Source organism: Anser anser, assembly GCF_964211835.1.
Source record: "Anser anser genome assembly, chromosome: 1".
In the NCBI taxonomy this organism is placed as follows: Eukaryota; Metazoa; Chordata; class Aves; order Anseriformes; family Anatidae; genus Anser; species Anser anser.
The window spans coordinates 56,794,836-56,805,570 of NC_139720.1; positions in this window are offsets into that span (position 1 = coordinate 56,794,836).

Genomic DNA, 10,735 nt, shown 5'->3' on the forward strand with positions numbered 1-10,735 from the left:
AGCAGTCAGGTATCCAACACAGGGGAGAAGATTTCCCAGAGAATGCTGATGAATGCCAGTAATTCATCTCATGAGCTACTTCTATCTTCTCATTAATTTTTATTTTGGGAAGAATACACTCCTATTCCTTCCCTCTCCCTGCCCCCACCTGATATTTTTTGCATTCTTCTGGGATTGCCCCTCACCTTTTAAATTGCTATGGTTGTGTCTCCCTCTCCTGCTGGTTCTCCTCTGTGCCTTTGTTATCAGGCTCTTATTATTGTATTGGCAGGCCCTGCCTTATTTGTCCAATGAACTGACAATTCTCGAGCTGATATCCCATCATATGACCTCTTCATGGAGTGGAGACCAAAATTACTGTGTAACCAGGGGCAATAAACCACACCTGATAAGATGAAAGGCTTTCGGCTTTTTCCAGATTCCAGATACTGGGAAAGGGGTGGGGGTGGGTGGGTAGGTGGAAAAAGAACAATGAAAGAGGTAAAAAAAGAAAGACAAACGGTGCAGCCAGTCATGATGAAGAATATTTAATTATCTGATTTTATTAATCAAGCTTCTCCTCAGGCGACAGGTTGGACAAATGAGTGTCCTTTACTCTGATGAAATGCAAGAGGTAGAGAGCGGGAAGTGTTTCTCTTTGTTCCCTTTGCATCCCTCTGCCTGGTGGCTCGCTGGGGCTGTTTGTGCAGAGGAGAACCTCACGCCCTCCCCATTACCTGATGAGGTGGCAGCTGCTGCATGGGCACAAGAGGCCTCATGGCCTTGTGGAGAGGACACCTTGCCTATTCAGTCAATAAGCACTGTTGCCTGTTGAATCAATATGCACAGAGGGGTGCTACTCTGGCGGAGGGCACCATTGCCATCCTCTCTTGCTTTTGGGTGCCGTCAGTGCCTGTAATTGTGGCTGGACACACACACAAAAAGGATTTCTTCCAATTTTCTGCTTAGTCTGAATGAGAGAGTGGGTAGTTTATGGGCTGGGAGGAGGTGAGCATGATATCTGTATGGGGAGGGAAGGGAAAAAAAGATGTGAAAGTACACCTTGGATGGAAACTGCCTATTTAATAAAAGGGCTTCCTCTTTTATTCATGATTCCTGATTCGAAAACCAGTTTGAGTTTCATGGAATACTATGAAAAAGCACAAGGAGAAACTTAGGACTTACTTTTACAAACACTTTATTTTCCCTACTCAGCTTGCCTTAGACACTAAAAAAGGGGCCACTCTTCTTGCTTTTAACTGCTCCCCATAGAGTAATGGCTTAAAATCTTACTCAGTTCCCAGATGTCATGAGTCAAAGGTCCTTGACCCAGCCTCCAGTGTATTAGTTAAGCATATATGACAGTGCCTGGACTCTCTGCCTATTACTGTGCTACCTTTTATCAGGAAGATTTCAGGCACACGGCAACCAGCTTCAGGGACTGGGATCCTCTGTTTTTTTTAAGCCACCTCTTCTGTCCATTTTTTCCAAAGGCCGCATGTAGGCACAACCTTGGAGTTGTCTGCTTCATTTGCCAAGTGAAGCCCAAGAAAGGACACGTTTTCCTTTGCCATGAAAAGTTTTGTCTTTGGTTTGTTATTAAAGCCTCTTTGTGTTCAAGGGTCTCATTTCTTGCTTCAGAGGGAGGAGATGTAGGATTTTGGGGAAAAGTCTGATAGGTTCAAACACTCCTTATGAAAGGACTTGTATCTTTGGAGGTCCCTGGCTGGGTAAATCAGCCTACAGACTCAGTGCAAAATCCGCACCTCTTATCCCTCCTTGGTTATTCAGCTCCACTTTTGCCCAGTTAAAAACACACTGTTTTGGAAGGAAGAGGCGTAGCCTTCTGGCAGTGATGTATCTCTGAATGCTCACACCAGCTTCCAAAGAAATAAAAGTGTCTCTCCATTAAAAAAATACTCAAAAGAAAAGAGAGTGGAGACAGACACACTCCAAGTTTTCATCTCAGTGAAATATCTTTATTCAATGATCAGACTGACAACACGTAACAAGTGAAACTAGGGTATCTCCATAGTCACAGAATATATGTTGCCTGTCTCCACTGCTGACTCTCTCTGGGTAGGCACCTGCTGAGACAATGCTGTAGTCCCCATGTCACAAAATCATATCTGTCTTACTTTGTGACTTTAAACCTCTTCACTGCTCACAGGGGCAAGTTGCTTTTCTGTGTGCATTTGAGTTTAAATGAGATGCACACACATAAATTTATAACTTGAAAGCTTCCTTATGAAGGCTTTATTTTTATTCTGTCTTATTGTATTGTTCTTTTTATTAAAACTGAAGGCAACGGCAACTGAGAAATATATTTTTATTCTTCTATATAGAAAAACACAACAAGCTCTGTGGTAGGAAATAGAATGAATAACTGACAACTCTTGAAAGGGGATTAGAAAGCATCAGTGTAATGATGCATAAATCCCATGTTTTGCATACAAAGGTTTCTTCAGAAAAAAATGCAGATTTGATATCAAAATGTTTAAGTAATACTGAAAGACTTTAACATTTTCATATTTTTTAATACTGAATTGGGAAAAAGTGATATATACTATTTCATTAACTAAAAAACTAAATACTTTCTTTCTTTGGAATGATTGCTATTTTGGATTTTATTTTCTTTGTGTGATAGTAAAATAAAGATGAGTGGCAAAAAATAGAAGCTTGAAATGCAAATGAACATTTTGCAAATTAAAATAGTTCAGCTGACCCCTTTTTCAAATGATTGAGTTGCTGAAATGTAACAAATTATTTATGTTCAAAACAAGAAATGATTTACTTTTAAATTACCAAAGAATGAAGAAGTTATTTTTCTGCCGAGTTCTAATATAATAGCTTTTGCAGTGTAGTTTGGGGATATTTTTGCATTTCTGCTTGACCTGGAAATGCAAATGATTTTCATTTGTTACAATTATTGTGCTACCTGTCTAATTTAGTCTATATAATCCTGAATGCAGGAAACACATCTTCCCCTGGGGCTGCTGAGCTCTGAAGGCAACTCCTCACCCCAGAAGGCAGCTGTCTAGAAGAAAATCATGCCGCGCTGATTTTGTCAACTCCTCCTGCCCATGACAAGTACATCTAGAGGTCTACAAAGCCTATCAGGTTTTTAAAATATGGCGTGCTTTCAGAAAGTGAAGAGTCCTGGATATGCTTACTCAAAATCAACTATCAATGTTTGGGAGCTTTTGATCCAATATTGCCTGCCTTGAAGAGGAAAACAAAGAGTATTTATGCTGTTGGACAGGAATAGTGCCTGTTCCTGCCCCACTGACCTCTTCTCTGCACAAAGACAGTAACAGGGTGATGTTCCACCTTGCACTCCAAAGCCTCTCCTTTAGCTCCAGCTTCTGTACGTGACACAGAGCTGGAGCTGTCTGGTGTTTATGCATTGCACAGAGGCCACAGCTCACAACACTTAATCTCTCAGGGCCTGCGTTCAACCAGCTATACAGAGCAAGTCTAAGAGCTCAGGCAGTCAGAGGTCCAGGTGAATAGGTGCACCAGCAGTTGCTGGCTACAGTGCAGCTGCAAATTGCCCATGTCACCTCTGGAGCCTCGCGTCCTTGTAGGTTGTCTTCCACCCTTTATGCCTTACTGGACTCTGACAGACTCCCCCGTGACAGCTGCTGCGATCTTCTCAAAGCTCAACAGCTGGTAATGATCTAGCAGAAAGCCCACGCAGCCTGCCTTCTGCAGTCCTTTTAACCTCAGATCTATTAGCCCTGTTGTCTCCACAGATTTCTCAACAAGCACATAAATTAGAAATATTAATAAAAGGGACACTGTAGGTTTAAACTGATAACATTTATTATGTTTTTTTTTTTTTTTTTTTATGGCACAATTATTATCAATTGACATTTAAAAAGGCATCATAATCCATCAAGGTGAAATGGACTCAGAAAGCTATTTATCCCAGGCCAAAAATAATAACAACAGAAGCAGAAGGACTGCAAGAGAGAGCACACAAACAGTTTGAGTCCAGGTCACTGATTACATATTTTGGAGGTGTTTTTTAGCAACTTCATCCTCTGTTTAACCCATTCTCATATTTCATAATTGTGCTTATCCCCTGCCAGGCCCTTCAACTCCTTTATAGTGATTTTTCTCCAAAAATCTTTAGTTAATCCATGATTGGGAGCCTGGTTCTTTGCTTCAAAAAGAGCAGAAGCTGTTATATGTGGGAAGGGCTGAAGAGATCAAAGGTTGTCCTTTTCATAGCAATTCAGGCCTCTGAGCAGCAATTGCCATGGAGAACTGTCCAGCATGGCCATAAACTGTCTTTGATCTGTCTGCTGTTTTGCCGATGGAAAGTTAAAAATAAAGAGAGCATTTGCTTAATTTAGCCCATCCTTGCAAACATGGGAAGAACAGCCATTCTCTCCCTACCTGATTATGAAGGCTACAGAGGCTATTTGTACAGAAATAAGAGCAACCTGGAAGGAAGGAAGGAAGGAAGGAAGGAAGGAAGGAAGGAAGGAAGGAAGGAAGGAAGGAAGGAAGGAAGGAAGGAAGGAAGGAAGGAAGGAAGGAAGGAAGGAAGGAAGGAAGGAAGGAAGGAAGGAAGGAAAACAGATTTTTTTTCAAATTGGTTGTAGGTTGCTAGTGAATGAATGTCCTTAGTGATGCATGAAAATGAACGTCTTGTGTCCCAGAACAGTTCTTCATCATCCAGATGTACAGAAGGCACTGAGTTCTCCCATGAATCACTAGCACTATGCTGGACTGCTGTTGTTTTGTAGCTGTATCTGCAATTAAAAAAGTAGTCCTTCATGCATTTTCTACTATGTAGATGCCCAGCAGAAGATAATATTCTGAACAGTGCCATGTTGAGGTGTCCCATTTTCCATCAGGGAGGAGACCGGCACTTCCAAATGGGCTATTTTCAGAAAAATGCCTGAAATAAGTGCTCCTAACTTCCATCTGAAGTCACTTGTCTCTCTCCATTGTCAAGAGAGAAAGCCTCAACATGTAGTTTAGATTAATTATCCGAAAGTTAGGTGCCTAGAATACAGTACCACCTTCCCCCCAACCTTCAAATTCACCGTACAATTTTGTGATTGCATCTCTTTCAAAGAGTGAGACTGACCTTATTTTGTCCTGTATGCTTAGCTACATGTGCACTGGACTGTTTTGTTTTGGTAGACAGATTTTTTTTCAGTGTGTTTATATGAAAAACTGCACACACACAAAGTGAACCTAGTAGTAGGCGGATATCAATGAGGTTAAGCTGCCTACCAGTGTCTTGGTTGAATGGGAAATATTTACACTATACTGTTGGGGTGCAGCTGCCAACTATAGTCATCATTCCTCAGGAGGCTGGTCCAGAGTCATTCACATTCTGGCTACAGGCATACGGAAAGTAGATTTCTTGTCCTAGGACTATTTCGAGATTTCAAGAGATGCTACTACAACAAATCAGTGTGAAAAGTCAAACTCTCAAGGGCTCTCCTCCACTCCCCCCCCAAACAACCAATAACCAATCAAAAAAAAACAACCCCCCAAGCTACTTTTTATTTTCAGTTCTTTAGTCTCAGCTCAATAAAATCCCTTCATTTTGATCATTATTAAAAGTTTTGTCTTGTTATTGATCTTTCAATTATATATTCACTTAATTTTTAAATAAAGATGTAATCTCAAACAAGGTAAATTAACCTTTTCTAAAACTACTGGAGCAATGTGTTTCAACAATCTGAAGGGTTTTCAAAATCTTTTTGAAAAATGAATAGTGAATCCAAACAACGCCAGCCTGGTAGTGTACTGTAGCACTCTGTGTGTGCATAGTAAATGCATGTGTTTGCTGCTGACCCAGTATCCTGGTCACTTCAGTGCAACTGGAAAATCAGCTGTTTGCCGAAAAACTAATTATGAATGCTTTTCCTAAAACATATTTATATTTTGTTATATTATATTACGTATGCTTTTCCTAAAGCAGCTGTCTGTCCTGATTAACAAGTGGCACAGTTAGCCACCTAGTCTTGTTACACAGTTAAATCCACACTGTTTTTCAAAGTCTTTTCCTCTATTTCTGTACCTATTTTCACAATCCAGCAGTCCAGTCTGTGAGGCATCCTGGAAAGCAGCTACAGCATGCATACAGATAATTTATGTGGGAATAAATACATTCTGTATTGCATGTATAATAGGGGTTTTGTCTGTCTGGGATGGTCACAGATTGCAGTGCGTGCAAGCTTGACAACCTTACCTTTCTCAACAATTGCTTTGATTTCTACAAGGGAAAAAGAAAAAAAAAAAAGAAAGAAAAAAAAAGTTATGTGCTATAAAGTTTCCAGACAGCTCTGATATCCTGTAAGGATTTTAACTAGTCAACACCTTTCACGATAGGCTTTGCAAATGGTTTTGTGAAACAGTGTTTTAGTTAACAGTAATTAATTCAATGTTAAGACAGATCCAATATTATATGATCACTGCTTGAACCATTTCTTCTCTCAAAGGCAAGCAGGAGACGGCAGCGTGTCCTGCAGAACAGCACATCTGGGCTGCTACAGACCAGGTGGGGACATGAAAATTGTCTTACATCCTTGTCCTCCATTTTAAGTTGAGTCATCCTCATGGTGAACAGATGTCACTGGGTGAGAAGTGATACTTTTATGCATCTGATTTCTATGCAAAGATTCTCCTGTAGTTACCTGACACAGTAAATCCCATGATTTACAAGCCAAGAACAACCTTGAATTTTTGTATATATGGGCTTCTGCAGCTTTGCAGGGTGGAAAAGAAACACAGAAATATCTACAGAAAAAAAGATCCATTAAATTAAAATCAGTTACAGGTGGGCCCCTAAAGCATTTTTTTTCAGGTGATTCATTCTAGAAAGCACAAGAGAAGCTGAGAGTTCTCCTAGCTGCTATAAACTTCACACTTCCCAGGGTGTAGACATGCAGTTTTAAAGAAATGAATAATGGCTGACAATAACTCATGGTTATTCCTGTAGAATACCCTAAGCCCTACTTACTCCAACAAGGTGTAGTGCGTGAAGTGATTGTGATCCATGCTCTGCTGTGCCAAACAGCCTCTTGCCTGATGAGACCTTAAGTCTAGTTTCAGGACAAGCTAGGAGCCGGGATGGTTTGTACTGTCAAATTTCTCTGTAGGTCCTGAACAGAAATGGCAGGAGGGCATGAAGATGTGTCCTCAGAGCTATACAAAGGGAGTCCCAAGAGGAGAATAAGCCCTGTGTTGACAGTGAAGTGAGAGCAGTAGACAAAAAAGACTTGGGGAAGATATTGGGCAGGAGCATGATACATTGGCAGAACAGACTGGGAGATATTATCCTTGCAGCCTGTCCTGTCAACACATCATCCTTGTCAGTTCTAAAATTCAGGTCAAACTCCATGAAGAGAGAGCAAAAGAAATTGCACTGTAGTGATTCATTAGTTCTGCTTACAAAATTTGGAGAAAATGTGACTTCTAAATTTAGCCAATACATCAAAATTTCAGCCTCCGCCAGGGACAGTTGTGTCAGGCTGGCCAGATGGCAGGATGGCAAAGCAAGCAAACCATCCACTGAGGCCCTGCAACATCTTGGGAAAGCACAAGATATCTGTGTATAGACTAGAGAAGGAAAAACAGCATCTGCAGGTACACCAAAGGAGATGTTCATCCACTTACTGAGGAGACGATTCCTCCTTGCCTGTCAGTGCTCACCACTCCTGAGCCAGCCATCTCCCAGGCTCCTTCCCTCCACTTTGGTACCACTGCAACTTTACCCATCCTCTCCCTGGGGATTCTAAGAAAATGATGAAGTGCACAACATTCCTAAGCTTTCAGCGTTTTGTTTTGTTTAATGGGCTCCAGTGGGAGCTCCTATTAATCCACTCTGGAGAGAAGAGCTTTTGTTGTTGTTACTGTTATTGTTGCTGTTGTTTGCCCCCTTCTGCCTGAGGCAGGTCATGAATTATGTGTCTGATGTTTTTCCTCAGCCCCTGGACTTCCCTCTGATGTCCCACAGGGGCCCATTAAGAGCTTCCTTGCCACATCCCTCCAGAGAAAGGCCAAGTGCTGAAGTGGCAGAGGCAGGGGAAGAGGGAGGCTCTTGTGACTCAGAAAACTGGAGGATTTTTGGAGGGGTGCAGCAAGCCACCATTAGGATTTGAATAAAGGCAGGACATCTCCATAGCTACAAGAGCCTATGTGGATCTGCAGGGGGACTGAGATGCATAACAAAATTAATTGTCTAATTACAGGGCAGAAGTGTGTTTTTCCTTCTCAAATTGCCTTCTGGATCATGGTATTTCCAATCATTTAGTTGCACAAGAACTTAAACTTCAAGGAAATGGATGCTTTTGACCTGGAGCTGACAGCAGGCCCATCTGTGGATCCAGCCCACAAACTACACACACCAAAGTTTACTACATAGCCAAAGTTTAGCCCCAGCTGCTAAAGCTGCCTAAGCCTTTGAGGCAGAAAAAGCCCTAATTTTGTTCCCCTAAGTGACACCTGACATAGCTACTTTTGTGCATTTCAAGTGAATTCCTGCAAGAAGCCATCCCATCTTTTTCATGACCATGGAATTTTTAAATGTACTTCTGTATTTTCTGATGTGACAGTGACACAGACTATGAAAACTGTTTAGGCTACACAGCTGTTTTCCTTCCCTTCCCCTCGCCTCGCCTCCCCTCGCCTCGCCTCCCCTCGCCTCGCCTCCCCTCGCCTCGCCTCCCCTCGCCGCGCCTCCCCTCGCCGCGCCTCCCCTCGCCTCCCCTCGCCTCGCCTCCCCTCGCCTCCCCTCGCCTCCCCTCGCCTCGCCTCCCCTCGCCTCGCCTCCCCTCGCCTCCCCTCGCCTCCCCTCCCCTCGCCTCCCCTCGCCTCCCCTCGCCTCCCCTCCCCTCCCCTCGCCTCCCCTCCCCTCCCCTCCCCTCCCCTCCCCTCCCCTCCCCTCCCCTCCCTTCCCTTCCCTTCCCTTCCCTTCCCTTCCCTTCCCTTCCCTTCCCTTCCCTTCCCTTCCCTTCCCTTCCCTTCCCTTCCCTTCCCTTCCCTTCCCTTCCCTTCCCTTCCCTTCCCTTCCCTTCCCTTCCCTTCCCTTCCCTTCCCTTCCCTTCCCTTCCCTTCCCTTCCCTTCCCTTCCCTTCCCTTCCCTTCCCTTCCCTTCCCTTCCCTTCCCTTCCCTTCCCTTCCCTTCCCTTCCCTTCCCTTCCCTTCCCTTCCCTTCCCTTCCCTTCCCTTCCCTCCCCTCCCCTCCCCTCCCCTCCCCTCCCCTCCCCTCCCCTCCCCTCCCCTCCCCTCCCCTCCCCTCCCCTCCCCTCCCCTCCCCTCCCCTCCCCTCCCCTCCCCTCCCCTCCCCTTCCCTTCCCTTCCCTTCCCTTCCCTTCCCTTCCCTTCCCTTCCCTTCCCTTCCCTTCCCTTCCCTTCCCTTCCCTTCCCTTCCCTTCCCTTCCCTTCCCTTCCCTTCCCTTCCCTTCCCTTCCCTTCCCTTCCCTTCCCTTCCCTTCCCTCCCCTCCCCTCCCCTCCCCTCCCCTCCCCTCCCCTCCCCTCCCCTCCCCCCCCCTTCCTGCCTGTACTAAGAAAGAAAACTTTCTGTAGTAGTGTGCCAACCTGGCCTCCCTTCAAGTGCTCTGTCTGTCTGCTTTTTATCCATAAAATTACATACTGGAAAGTCCCTCTAAAGAACATAATCAGCTGAGGCTGCAGAGTCAAGTACTGGAAAGCTAAAGCAATGCCAGACTTAAGATTGCTTTTGCTCATACATTAAGCGACAAATGCATTAGGATGTACTAAGGACTTTTGGAGATGTTTGGACTCTTGTAGAAGGTGGAAGGATCTGTCTCACAAGCAGGACTGATAAATTACCTGAGAAGTGATTTATTTGCATGAACTGTCCCTCACCTGTGGTACCAATATCCCTTTCCCTCTGTTGATTTTGTCCATTGTCTGTGTCCTCTACAACTTCCAGGAGGTACTAAAACCATAGTGTCTGTGGCACGCGACACAGCACTCTGCAGCAGACAAGGGAAGAGGAGGAGGAGGAGGCAGATGGGGATTTAGTTCCCTGGTTCAGACAACCTCTGAGAGGGATGAAAGGGCATTTTTCAGCCCAGAAGGCAGCAGAGGAGTTTTGAGCCTGACACTTCTGTTCAGGAGCTTCTAGATGGATCACAGCTCTCTGTGGTTCGTTCATGGCTTATTCAGTCTCCTTTGGTGATGAGCTGTCAGTCACTGCCAGCAAGGCACTGAAAAAGAGCTATAAAAGTAGTGCTATTTTCTGACCCTTTAAAGGTTTACATGGCCAACCCTGAGGAGAAAAGGAAAATTTACCCACAGCAGGTCAACAGAGGGCAGAGCAGCTGAACGATGCATGGCCAAAGTAAGGCAATGAGAAGCTCTCTTGCCTACCTAAAGGGAAATCTGGCTGAGGATGGGTGAGGGCTGTCAGGGGCAGCTGGTACAGATGCTGTCCCTCTTCCCTCACACCTGTCTAGACTACTGGCAATATAACAAGGTGGTGAGTTTCCTCACTGACTAAATACTTAAGCTTATTCACAGCTTATGTTGCCAAAAATAAAACTAATTTGCTGAAATGTTCCATTTAGTTCTATTATTATGGGAGTAAGCTTTGAAAAATGAAAATGTTTTCAGATTGTCAGTGCTCTTTTAATGAAATTTATGAAAACAGCATAAAGAAAAAGAAAAAAAAAAAGAAAACCCTTTACCACCTTTTGTATTTATTTATGAAAAAAGTCCCTTTAATTTCCCTTTAGCTTTAGGTACAGACCTTCCCTC